The sequence below is a fragment of the Anomaloglossus baeobatrachus genome, chromosome 3 (assembly GCF_048569485.1).
Source record: "Anomaloglossus baeobatrachus isolate aAnoBae1 chromosome 3, aAnoBae1.hap1, whole genome shotgun sequence".
Lineage (NCBI taxonomy): Eukaryota > Metazoa > Chordata > Amphibia > Anura > Aromobatidae > Anomaloglossus > Anomaloglossus baeobatrachus.
The window spans coordinates 191,223,250-191,236,497 of NC_134355.1; the positions used below are offsets into that span (position 1 = coordinate 191,223,250).

The window sequence follows — 13,248 nt, forward strand, 5'->3', positions numbered from 1 at the left end:
TAAGAGGGCGGACTAGTCACAGGATTTAATGGCCTTGCAACTAGTCCCTGCACTTATTAGCATATCATAAAGGATCTTTAGAAATACTTACTCTAAAGATCTCTATGTATACTAGCCTATGATGAGACAGATAGACCTGGATTAGAAATCTGCACCCCTGTTCGTGGTTCTGGGTGTATATTGCACCTGACAGGTTCACTTTAACACATATGTGAAAAAATGGTACTGATGCCATCAAAGTTTCGGAACAGTGTGTCATCAGTGTCCAGTCTGTGTCCATTTTTACAATCAGTGTGTCATCAATCTTCGTCATGAATGAATAATTAACAAAGCTTCTATCATTTGCAATGTTAAAGTATGGCACATTACCAGCACAAATATCCCATCCATGTGCTGTGTTTTTCACAAACAGATAAGCGTGTATTGGCCCTTTTCATGTGCGGTAACGGAGGAAAGTTCTGCATGAACATACAGGCCGTGAAAAAATACTTGTTTAATCCGTGAATAAAAAAAAAAAAAAGAAAAAAAAAAAAGAAGTGTAACACAGACGTGAATAAGGCCTTCGAACAAATTAAGAACTGGTAAGATTAAAGGAGTTTCCCATAAACAAAGTTAATTTTAATGAAGAGATCTTGGAATAATAATAATTTCCACAATTGGATGCGTTTAAAAAAATGTTCCTGTTCTGAGATAATCTTATATATGTGTCCCTGCTGTGTACTGTGTAATGGCCGTGTTTGACCTTACAGGGACATGGCCTGATCATACCACATCTCATGGGCCGTGGAAGAAGTAAAAAAGTATACAGAGATTATAGCATGGAATTGCAAGTTATTCTTTCTTTGAGATAAAATATTTTTTAAAAAACAGGCATGGAAATGTTTTACCTCACAAAAAGAATCATCTACTATCCCATGCTCTCCTGTTTATATACTCTTTTGTGTCCTCCCCTGCCCAGGAGATGAGGTATGATCAGACCCTGTCCCTCTACGGTCAGACATGGCCATTACACAGTACAGGGAAACATATATAAAGATTATCTCAGCACAATGTGACGCCCTGGGCAAGCCAGGGGTCACAGGTCATGACACTACCACACCCTACACCCCGGATAGGTACACCAAAGCTACACAAAAATCCTTGTTGCCTTCCTCCAGGGGCTGATGTCCACACCAGGGGGTGGGCCAGGCGGTTGGCTCCGCCCACCGAGGAGTTCACAGCCCTGGAGGCGGGGAAACCAGGCAGTCAAGCTAAGGAGGAGGAGGTAGAAGGAAGTGAAGTGGTAGAGGAGCTTGAGAGAGGAGTTAAAGTGGAAGACTAAGTGAGAGTAGTGACAGAAAAAGGAACAGTTAAGCAAGCCTGAAGTTGGTCCGGGTGTGTGTCCCGGACTGAGACAGCAAGGTCAGCAGACGGCGGTGACTGTCTGCATGAGAGGCTGCTTGGAGGTTGCCGGAAGGACCGTGGACGGGTGGTGGCCCGGCGGTACCGGAGCGGTATACAAAGAGCAGTCAGCACCATTGGCAGGGGCCTTTCGGATCCCGGCAAGGCTAGGAGTCACCGTGAATTTGCCAAATCCGTCAGTGAAGGGGACCTCTGGGTCTCCCAACAACCAAGTCCCGATTGAAGGCAACAGTCCAACCGTTAGAGAGAGACACCGCCACCGCCAGGGCACCAGTTTCTCAGGGCCAGCGCCTGCGGGCAAAGTAGGGCTCCTCCGGCCCATAACCAAGTCGGGGAGCGGGTTACCGGTGGGAACCCATCGCTACCATCATCATCTCAGGTGCAGGAAAAGGGACCGTCACCGTCAACTACTGGGGAAAAGCAAGTGCAGCCGTCCGTGGGAACCGTCTTTCCAGCCGTTTGTTTTACCGAGAACTGTGTCATCGTCTCAGGCTGAGTGAGTACCACAGTGCCGCAAGGCACAGCGCTGCCCCCGCGTCCCTGCACCCCACCAAGCCCTGCATCGGCCCCCACCATTCCTCATCACTCACCTCATCACTGGGCCCCGGGACAACTACCCCCTACCCACGGAGGGGAGAACCAACAACTTTGCTGGTCCCTGTCATCAGTCCCCGGGATCCCCATACAGAGCAGCGGTGGTGTCAACAAATTACCACAACCGTGGGTGGCGTCACGGACAATAAACTATCCCAAAAACCAATCCCCTTTCACTCACGGGCGAGGAGCGCCGCTCGAGTCCCCGGGATCCGGCCCATCGCTCGAGCCACCGAGCAGCAGGCCGCAGCAGCAGCGGCAGCCGGACCCGAGCAGTGGGAGAGCGCGGCGTCCCCTCCTCCGCCCGCGACAACAGGAATATCCAATTGTGGAAACTTATTATTCAAAGATCTACTAATTAAAATAAACTTTAAAATGAACTTTGTGGGAAACCTCTTGAAATCTATACATACATCTACAGTATTATAGCAGCAATAAAAACTACTTTATTATTTTAACCCTATGTTACCCTGCTATCTAGTTCTCTAAATGCAGGAACATTGGGTAATTTCCTTCCAGTTTACACCTGTCTGAGCTGATTAGGATATGCATCTCTAAGGGAATGTAATTACCTAAATATTATATACCGCTTAAAACCATATAACCATTTTTAGAAGTTATTTTTTGCCATCTGACTTACTGATTTTAGATTTTGTCATTCTATTTTATTCTGAACATAATGGGGATGGCCAATCTGCTTGAGCTGCTGTTGGGTGGCATTCAGGGCAATGTAGCCCAATAGCCACATGGACCCTGGACACAATAGACTTAAGATTACTCATTGACTTCTACAGAAGTTTCCCAAGCACGCTTTGAGACTTGTGCAGAGGTAACTGAAGGGAGTGGGAGTTGGAGAACTGTGACCGCCACCTTTTGTGAATGGAACAATCCTGTACCTTCTATATTTAGATGTTCCATTGTATTGACAGACAGTAATCATTAGAATAGTACGGGACTACAGCAGTCACCGGTGACCTAGGCAACAAGCAGTACCCAAGAGAATTAGAAATCCCTTCATTCTTGAGAACAGAGGATTTTTAATGAGATGTAAATTGCAAAGTTGCTTGTTTTTACAAGCACTTTGCAATTTTAACCATTATATTGAAAATGGAACCTTTGACCTTTAAGAAATTGACTGACTTTACACAACTATCATTCTTTGGCTTGTTCCACTACAGCCATATTCCAATTTCAAATATGTCATGGAGGTAAGAAGGATAGGGGTATCCAGGCATAAAAATAAAAGATTAGCCATTTGGTTGGTAATGGAAAGAAATCTACACTTTCCCACATAGCCACAGAGACAGGTACATCTTCTCTTTAGTGTAAAAAGAAAGGATTGAGCTTCTACGATTCCTTTGCTTATGACTTGAGGAGGATTGGAAGAATACTTTGATACTCCATCTCCAGCATGTAGAGCATAGCAAAAAAGTGAGTACACTCCTCACATTTTTTTGCAAATTTTTATATCTTTTCATGAGACAACGATGAAGATAGGACACTTTGATATAATGTAAAGTAGTCAGTGTACAGCTTGTAAAACAGTGTAAATTTGGTGTAACCTCTAAATAACTCAACACACAGCTATTAATGTCTAAACATACGTTTGACACCATCTGAAGCAAATAAGCTTATTTTGGTCTCATCAGACCACTGGACATGGTTTTAGTAAACCCATGTCCATCGTGTGCTCGTCTTCAGCAAACTGTTTGTGGGCTTTCTTAAGCATCATTTTTTATTTGATGAAGTGTATGGTCAGAGCACTGACAGGCGTGACACCCCCACATCTAAGGGTAAGTTCACACAGTGCGTTTTTCGGGTGCGTTTTTGTCCTCAAAACTGCATGACTTTGCTTCCCCAGCAAAGTCTGAGTTTTCATTTTTGCTGTCCGCACAAAACTTTTTTTTTTTAAGCTGCGTTTTTGAGTTTAAAAAAAATGGACATGTCAATTCTTTCCTGCGTTTTCCCCCCATGCAATGCATTGGAAAAACGCAGAGATCAAAAACGCAGCAAAACGCAGCCAAAAACGCACCAAATTGCGGCAAAAACACATGCGTTTTGCCGCAGGTGCGTTTTTGTGCGGTTTTAGTGGCCAAAAACGCAGCGTCAAAAAACGCAGCGTGTGCACATAGCCTAACCTCTACAGTAATGCTGACCGCACCCATACGTCAATTTTTAAAAGGAAACATCTGGATATAACACTGAGCATGTGCACTGAACTTCTTTCGACCACCATGGCGACGCCTGTTCAGAGTAGAACCTGTCATGTCAAACCGCTGTATGGTCTTGGCCACTGTGCTGCAGCTCATTTTCAAGGTGTTGGTAATCATCTTATAGCCTAGGCCATCTGTATGTAGAGTAATAAATGTATTTATTTTTTTTTTTTAAGATCTTCAGAGAATTCTTTGCCATGAGGAGCCATGCTGAACTTCCAGTCACCCGTATAAGAGAACCTGCTCCCCTCTCACACCTATGGCCTTGTAACACTAATGAGTTACATGACACTGGGAAAGGAAATGGCTAACTGGGCACAAATTGTTCATGTTCACTTGTGGGTGTACTCACTTTGTTGCCAGTGGTTTTGACATTAATGGTTGTGTTGAGTTATTAAGAGAAAACAGCAAATTTACACTGCTATACAAGCTGTACACGGACTATCAATGTGTCACATCTTCAGTGTTGTCCCACGAAAAGATATAAAATATTTACAAAAATGTGAGGGGGTGTACTCAATTTTGTGATGTACTGTATATACATGATGTGCTGATGTAAACATCTCGATAAGTTGACTGATCTAGCTTCAAAAGGTTCTTCGGACCACTTAAAAAAAAAAAAAAAAAATGATATTTAGGAAAAACTCACTTATTCTACCTGCCTTGCTAAAAAGTCAACATTAAAAGGGAATCTGTCAAGTCAGATAATACTACTAGCGTGAAGACAAAGGGTTGATCTGTAGATTAATAGAGTTAGGAAGTTGCCTGTCTACTGTTCTGAAAGTGCTGCGCCTGGGAAAAAATGAATTTTATTTCTAATGGGGCCAGCAGTCTTCCAGTAATACAGGTTTTCAGCATGGCTACAGTCATCATTTATAGGACAGAGTGGCAGCTGTTCTCACGCTCTGGCACTTTGATTGACAGTTCGCTCTGCGGTGTATCAGTACAATGCTGGCTGTCAGTCAGGTCATCCCTCCTTTCCCTTCTCACTTATCTTCCTGTCTGAAGCAGGATGAGAAGAAAAAGACCGCACTCCATCCGCTGTGTAGGATATCTCATTTAATCATAAGTGCAGGGTAAAAGGCTGGAAGCGGCCAGTGAGCTGGCTCCTACACGAGGACGACGGCCGTTTCGCCTATCAATTAGGCTTCCACGGGTCCACATGTGGAGCTGAAACAGCACGCCTTATGTAGGCGTGTTCACAGGCAGCGTCACAGAACCACATAAAAACAAAAAGGAATGTACATGCATGTAAAAACGGGTAATTGAGCAATATACAAAAATACCAAAATACAGATACAGAAATACAAATCAAACGAACATGATGAGTCAAGAGAAAATTCATAAAAATACCGTTAGATCCAAGCGATCATTCAGACCCAAGGCGCCCTGTGCCCCATAATTAATTATCAATTTGGCCTCCGCCTGTAACAAAAGTTTATGTAAGTCACCCCCTTTAGGAGGGAGGGTGACCTTTCCGAGGCCAGCAAAGCGCAAGACGTTTGGGTTGCCTGCATGTTGATCACGTACATGAGCGATCAGCCTGGGGGAACCTTTGCCAGATGTAGCAATTATAATGCTCCCTAAATTATATATATATATATATATATATATATATATATATATATATATATATATATATATATATATATATATATATATATATATATATATATATATATATATATATATATATATGACACCTTATGGTCTTTCCTATATAAAATCTGCCGCAAACACAGAACCACGTAAACAAACTTGGTTTTGCAGGAGATAAATTGGTGCAACTTATGTACATGCGAACCAACCTGTACGGAACATCCAGTAAGATGGAGGGTACAAAACCTGCAGTTCCCGCATCGAAAATTTCCTGGTGGGCAACATTTGTCAAGCCAAGTGGTGGGAGTACTCAATCTATTCCTGACCAGCATGTCCCGCAGGTTGTTGCAGCGTCTAAAAGTAACCAGGGGGCTGGAACCGGTCATTTCAGACAAATCAGAGTCCTTCTCCAAAATATGCCAGTTCTTTCGTAAAGTTCTCCTTATTATCCCATCCAAAGGTCCAAATTTAAAACTAAAGATGAACCTCCCAGGGTTGTCCCTGTCAACACTGGTGCAGTTATGAACAGGTCTGGGGCAACCAGCAGTGACTCTCTCAAAAGCAGTGTCAACCAGATCACTGGGATAACCCCTCTGCTGCAGCCTACTTTTTAGATCAGACGCTTGCTGGAAAAATGAATCGTCAGAATCGTTACACCTGCGTACTCGCAAAAATTGGCTATAGGGTAAAGCCGTTTTAGTGTATAACGGGTGAGCACTCTGATAGTGTAGGAGCGAATTAGATGCCGTGGGTTTTCTGAACAACCGGGTGTGGACCCCACCATCAACAATAGAGACCTCAACATCAAGAAAGTTGAGGGTATCGCCACCATAAGAGGAAGTGAAAGACATATTCATTGTATTGACAGTATTAAGATGGAAAACGAAACTATTACCCTGCACTTATGATTAAATGAGATATCCTACACAGCGGATGGAGTGCGGTCTTTTTCTTCTCATCCTGCTTCATATGGACCTCCTCTTGTGACGAGCACCCCCGCTCTGGATTCTATCACTGTTTAACCTCCCTCTAGAACATACACGGTACCGCAGGTAACACATGCGATAAACATTGGTGCAGGACCGCCCTTACTCTCTGTGTTATCTTCATATCTGTTGAGGTCCACACTGTCAGGCTTTACAGACACTTCTCCCTGTGAGTAGCAGTTGTCTATTGCCCTCCAGGCCCAACTCGTCAGTTCTTGGATCATTTCACCACCTGGCTTCCCCATTTCCTAGCCTGTGACCTCCCCACTCTTGTCATGGGAGACTTTAACATCCCTATTGATGATCCCCCCCTCCACAGCTGCCACTCATCTTTTATCTCTAATTTCCTGTCTTGGCCTTTCACAATTAACTAACTCTCCTACGCATGAAGGCGGGAATACGCTGGACCTGATCTTTTCCTGTCTCTGCTCAGTGCATGATTTTACTAACTCCCCTCTCCCACTCTCTGACCACAACTTTGTTTCATTCTTGGTCAAGAACTGTCAGTCCACTCAGGACGCCCCCACTTACCACCCATATAGGAATATACACACCATTGACACCCAGAAATTTCTGAATAATTTGCAGTCATCATTGGCCCCAATCTCCTCACTCATGTCCCGACTCTGCTGTAAAACATTATAATTAAACCCTGCAGAGTGCCCTAGATGAAGCTGCTCCTGCTACATGCAGAGCAACTCGGCATAGATAGCAGCAGCCCTGGTACATGTTAAAAACAAGTTTTCTCCAGTGGTGCTCCAGATGCGCTGAACGTCTGTGGAGAAAATACAATCTAGCCGAAGATTTCATCCATTATAAGTTTATGCTCAAAATATACAAGGCTGCCCTTCACCTCTCCAAACAACCTTACTTTAACACCCTCATGACCTCTCTAACCAACAATCCTAAACGACTCTTTGATACTTTCCATTCCCTCCTCGGACCAAGAGTTCTGGTCCCAACCACCAACCTCACCGCCGACGATCTGGCCAATTATTTTAAAGAAAAAATTGACCATATACACCAGGAAATTTTGTCACAGCCTCATAGCACCACACATTGTCTGGCCTCCTACACTGCATCTAGCTCACTTTCATTCTTTGATCCGATCACAGAAGAAGTCACCAGGCTCCATGCATCTTCTTACCCTACTACCTGCACCAGTGACCCTATTCCCTCACATCTCCTTAAATCTGTCATCCCAGCTGTCACCACTCACCTAACTAAAATATCCAATCTCTCTTTCCTCTGGTATCTTTCCCTCTTCCTTCAAACATAAAAAGCATACATCGATTACTTAAAGAACCATTTCTGGATCAAAACTGCACCGCTAACTACAGACCAATCTCTAATCTCCCCTTCATCTTTAAACTCTTGGAACGCTTGGGTCCCCTCCCATCTAATCCACTATCTGTCAGATAACTCTTTCCTTGACCCTCTACAATCCGGTTTCCGCGCCTTAGGGGTGCTTCACACACAGCGAGATCGCTACTGAGATGGCTGCTGAGTCACGGTTTTTGTGACCTCATTAGCGATCTCGCTGTGTGTGACACTGAGCAGCGATCTGGCCCCTGCTGTGAGATCGCTGCTCGTTACATACAGCCCTGGTTTTTTTATTGTTGCTCTCCCGCTGATAAGCACACATCGCTGTGTGTGACAGCGAGAGAGCAACAATCCTGAATGTGCAGGCAGCAGGAGCCGGCATCTGACAGCCTGCGGTAAGCTGTAACTAAGGTAAACATTGGGTAACCAAGGTGGTTACCCGATATTTACCTTCGTTACCAGCCTCCGCAGCTCTCACGCTGACAGTGCCGGCTCCTGCTAAGCTAAGCGGTGTGCACTGGTAACTAATGTAAACATCGGGTAACCATACCCGATGTTTACCTTAGTTACCAGTGACCGCAGCTTCCAGACACCGGCTCCGTGCAAGCGCAGCGTCGCTTGCACGTCGCTGCTGGCTGGGGGCTGGTCACTGGTGAGATCTGCCTGTTTGACAGCTCACCAGCGACCATGTAGCGATGCAGCAGCGATCCTGACCAGGTCAGATCGCTGGTCGGATCGCTGCTGCATCGCTAAAGTGTGAAGGTACCCTTAGACTCTACTGAAACTGCTCTTACGAAACCCTATAATGATTTACTAACAGCTAAATCTAACGGTCACTACTCCCTGCTCATTCTCCTAGATCTCTCTGCTGCATTTGATACTGTGGATTACCAGCCCCTCCTCACTATGCTTCGCTCTACCGGGCTCAAGGAGAATCGTTCTCTCTTGGTTCTCCTCCTATCTCTTTGACAGCTCCTTCACTGTATCTTTTGCCGACTCCTCTTCCCCATATGGTCAGGGTTCCTCAGGGTTCAGTACTAGGCCCCCTCCCTTTCTCTCTATACATGGCCCCTATTGGACAAACCATCAATAGATTTGGTTTCCAGTACCATCTCTATGCTGATGACACCCAACTGTACACATCTCCCCTGCAATATTACAAAACACTAGCGATTGTCTGTCCACCGTTTCCAACGTCAAGTCCTCCCCTCTATCTAAAACTGAACTTCTCCTGTTTCCTCCCTCTCCCAACCTTCCCAAACCCAATATTACCATTTTTAGTTACATAGTTACATAGTTACTTAGGTTGAAAAAAGACCTAGGTCCATCTAGTTCAACCTTCCTCCACCAGTTTGTTTGTGGTTCTACCATTACTCCTGAGCAGCATGCCCACTGTTTTGGGGTTATATTTGACTCTGATCTCTCCTTCACTCCTCACATTCGTTCACTCGCTCGCTCATGTCACCTCCACCTCAAAAAACATCTCTAGATTCAACCTTTTCTTACCGTTGACTCTGCAAAAACTCTGTCGCTCATTCATTCTTGCCTGGATTACAGTAATTCTTTACTAACACAGGTCTGCGACTAAAAAGCGGTTTGATTATTTTCATCTAATTTCTATGTATTTTGGTGTGCTGAAAATTAAAAAAAAATATTGAAAAAAATCCTGGACGTCAGTATTTGCCACAAAATGCAAAATTCTCTTCAAATTTAGCAAATTTTTCATATTTTTTTTCTAGGGTTTTGAAAGTCAAAATTACTATTAATTAATTCACATCAATGCATTGAACATATATAATGCCAAAAAAATATAACTTTCAAAGAAAAGAACTTTCAGAGTGAGCTAATGAAACTAGCATCAACATTTTGCAAGCTGAATGAACGGGCTCTGGCATGCATGCCCGGGCTTGTTTCAATTGTTTTATCTTTGTTCTCGTCTGTTCACACTTTTTAATCTCAGTTCGTGTTCGCTCTTCATATTCAAATGTGTTTCCCAAAATTAGCATTATGGCTCAGCAGAAGTGTATTAATTCGCCTGACAGTTTGTTACATTTGTGGTGAATATACAGTGTTGAAGCAACAGCTGAATATTACAGACTTTGTGAAAAAAGTATACTTCGCATATTTCGGACTAAAGCTTGGAGATCAAAATAAAGCTTGGGCGCCTCAGTGTGTAAACGGTGTGTTGAGGACCTCCGAAACTGGTTCAAGAGTAAGAAAAAAAAAGCTTTCAGTTATGGGATTCCTATGTTATGGCGAGAGCAAAAGAACCATAGTGACGATTGTTACTTTTGCTCATGCGATGTGAAAGGGTATAATTCAAAATGGGAGCATTCCATTTCATACCCCAATATTCACTCAGCAATTCGTCCCATCCCCCATGGCACAGATATACCAGTACCCAAGGCCCCTGCTACCTTGGAAGAGATAACTATGTCCGATGAAGGTGGAGTCAATACCTGAACCAGATGAATCAAGTTCTGACTTTGAAGATGATAAAAGACCAAAATTGTTTCCCCAGGAGGAGATGAATTATTTGATAAGAGACTTAATTCTTCCCAAAGATGCCGCTGAGTTACTCGGCTCAAGGCTCAAAAGCAAGAATTTATTGTTGCCAGGAGTGTCTTTTTCATGGTTCAGACATCGTGAAGACAAGTTCGTTCCTTACTTTACCCAGGAAGATAAGTTGGTTTATTGCATTGATGTCGAAGGTTTGATGGGTCAATTCAAAATTCAATAGGATTCAGCGCAATGGCGTCTTTTTTAGATTCTTCAAAAAGAAGTCTCCAAGCAGTTTTACTCCACAACGGCGGTTTTTATGCTTTCATCCCTGTAGGTCATTACGTACACCTCAAGGAAACCTACGAGAACTTGGAATTGGTTCTTCGTAAACTTAAATATGAAGACCACGGTTGGCAAGTGTGCGGGGATTTGGAAGTCTTGTACATGCTGCTCGGGCAACAAGCTGGGTATACCAAATACCCTTGTTTTCTGTGTCTATGGGACAGTCGAGACCGACAAAATTGGAGGCAAAATTGAAGGAAGGTGTGTTCGTCGGACCAGACATTAGAAGGCTTTTAGCTGATCAAGAGTTTATCAATACCATGACGCATCCTCAAAAAGGGTGGATTGCATTTAAAGAGGTCGTAGAGAAACTGTCAGGCAATAACAAAGACACTGACTACAAACAAATCATCGGACGAATGCTGAAAGCATTTCACGCTTTAGTTTGCCTGATGAGTTTGAAAGTGCATTTCCTCCATTACCACCTTGACAACTTTCCTGAAAATTTGGGAGCTGTGAGTGAAGAGCAAGGTGAACGATTCGACCAGGACATTAAAGAGATGGAAAGAAGATACCAGAGAAGATGGAGCATTACAATGATGGCAGACTACTGTTGGACGCTTCAGAGAGACATTACAGATGCTACTCACAAGCATGAATGTACCAAGAGAAGCTTCACAGGGAAGAAGAATCGATTTTAGTGTGTGTTAGTGAGCTCATTGCAGTTAAAAAAATGATTATCATGAAACATTTGTAATAAAAAAAATTAAGTTTAGGAGTCTATTTTCATTTATTTTGAGGTATTGTCTTATTTAACATAGTTACTTAAATTGTCAGAAAACGTGATGTCCTATGACAAAATGGAGGTCATTTTTGGATTTAGCACACTCAAAAACAAAGATTAGGTGGAATAACCAAAACAGCTCTCAAAACATTTTTTTTGCAGACCTGTGTAATTGGTCTCCCTGTTACTTAACTTTCCTCTCTCCAATCCATTATGAATGCTGCAGCCAGGATCATTTTTACTCTCCAAGCTTCACCGATGCCTGCTCTGTGCCAGTTATTGCACTGGTTGCCTATCCACTACAGAGTCCAATATAAACTTATCACTCTGACCCACAAAGTGCTCCACAGTTCCGCACCGCCCTACATCATCTCTGTCTATCACCCCACCCGTGCCCTCCACTCTGCTAATGACCTAAGACTGACATCCTCAATAATTTGAACCTCCCACTCCAGTCTTCAAGATTTCTCATGAGCTGCGCCAGTGCTCTGGAACACACTACCAAGAACAATTCGGTTAATTTCCAACATCCACACCTTTAAGCGGGCCCTAAAAACAAATTTCTTTAGCCTAGCCTATCACCTCACCGCCCTCATCTAATCCGGTCCCATTCTGTCCTTCATAAATTTTACTTCCAATTCTTGTCCCCTGTATCTTCTGATTGCATTCCTCTTCATGTATTTTTACACTCTGTATAAATTCTGGCTGGCAACTGGTCCACGCAGCTGATTTTCAATCCCCTATTAAATCGATGGCTGCAACTTATATGACAAGCTCCCTCCCCCCATTCACCTTTTGTGCCTCCCCTATTTCCTCAGATTGTAAGCTTACAAGCAGGGCCCTCACTCCTCTTGGTATCTGAATTTTGTTATTTTGTATTGTCTCATATTGTCTGTACATGTCCCGTCTGAATTCTAAACCGCTGCGAAATATGTTGGCGCTATATAAATAAAAAATATTATTATTTTATGAATGCATTCACATCTGGATGTTACCAATTGAAAGTACACCCCCATAACATACTTAATTAGTACTGGCAGTATCAGACTGTGTATAGATACAACTCAATGTATTAATACATTTGCATATGAAATAAAAGAGGAATGATAAAGTGTACAATTACTAGAAAAAATGTGCCAGAATTATTTCATAGAAAATATAAGTATTTACTAAAACTCAGAATTAGTCTAATGGGGCAGTGTTGTAAAATGAAGAAAAACAGGACTTCACACATCAACCCTGTAGGACAAGAAATATATTCCCCAAAGAAGAATTTCCGTTTGTGGTGACCCCCTAGGTTAGATCTGCTCAACTTTCCGTGTTGAATTACAGATACAACATTTCAGTGTGCTTGTAATAGGAGAACTCCACTAAAGCCACCATTGCACCAGACTCTCAGGACCATAAATATATGAAGATCGTGTATAGGAGAAAAGAAGCTCGGCGCTGCAGGTAAACACATTTTCCATGAAAAAGTAACGCTTTAGAGACATCTTCAGAACATAATCTACAAAGGAGTATGGAAAAATTTCTGCACACTCCCCTGTATGCTATGTCCTGATGA

The 13,248-nt window shown here is 43.1% G+C and overlaps 1 protein-coding gene across 8 annotated transcripts in view; it reads right to left on the reverse strand.

Annotated features, from left to right (window-relative positions):
- ARID1B (AT-rich interaction domain 1B) overlaps positions 1-13,248 on the reverse strand; it is a 572,492-nt gene that overhangs the window by 85,871 nt on the left and 473,373 nt on the right. The gene's annotated exons all lie outside the window — the stretch shown is intronic.